Source organism: Leishmania panamensis (assembly GCF_000755165.1).
Source record: "Leishmania panamensis strain MHOM/PA/94/PSC-1 chromosome 34 sequence".
NCBI lineage: Eukaryota > Euglenozoa > Kinetoplastea > Trypanosomatida > Trypanosomatidae > Leishmania > Leishmania panamensis.
This window is the reverse complement of record NC_025881.1, coordinates 155,325-156,318: the sequence shown is the minus strand read 5'-3', so window position 1 is coordinate 156,318 and position 994 is coordinate 155,325.

Below are 994 nucleotides of genomic sequence, written 5' to 3'. Positions count from 1 at the left end.
AGGGGAGGGAAAGGAGGAAGAGGGGGGAGGGCCGGGGCCGCGGTCGGGGTCGAGGGGGGGGAGGGTATCACATGGGTGCGGTGCGCTCATTGCCGCACACTCTATCCACTGCGAAGTGGCAAAAGATAAGCCCACAAGAGACATCACACACCAACACAACACACTGACCATCGACCATCACAGGCGCACACGCCATTCCACACACACACGCGCACACACACATACATGAAAGGGGAAACAGAGACTTGCTAACATCGTCCGGCAAGTGATTTTACTGTCTCACTGTCAATGACGGCTTGCGCAGCACGCCGGGCATGCGTGCGCGTGAGGGCGCCACAAGAAAACCAGGAAGGAAGCCGTTAAATTTGTTATTGGACACATCGAGGATTTGCAGGTTGTACATGGTAAACCACTCAATAGGTACACTGCCAGTAAAACTGTTATCGTTCAAGAAGAGCTCTTCCAGTGCTGCCATTCCACTCCATTCTTTCGGGAGAACACCACTTAAACCGTTAAAGCCCAAATTAAGCTTCTTGAGTCTCAATAATGCCGACCACGCCACCGGCACCGCTCCGCTGACACCCGTGTGAGAAAGGTCCAACTCTACAAGAGATACCAACTCGCTCCATGTAGATGGAAGAGAGCCCTTTAAAGACACGTTGCCCTCTGCCCCACCCGCACTGATCTTCAAAACCGGCACCGCCGAACCGTTACAGTCAGCTGGAACCTCCGGTAAAGTGCCAGAAGTCACCACTCCGCCAAGTTCAAAGAAAAACCCCTCCTCAGTGCAAGTCACACCATCCCAGGCACAAAAGTTAGGGCACCTCCATGTCTCACTCGCATCAGCAAAAGACTCCGAAAAACCTGACAGAAATCGCATGCTGTGCTTCACCTGTTCTCCGGAGTAATACGGTACTTTACCATTGCACTCAAAAGAAATGCTGCTGGACGGCGCAGACGACGAGGATGACGACGGCGCGGAGCTGCTGCTGGA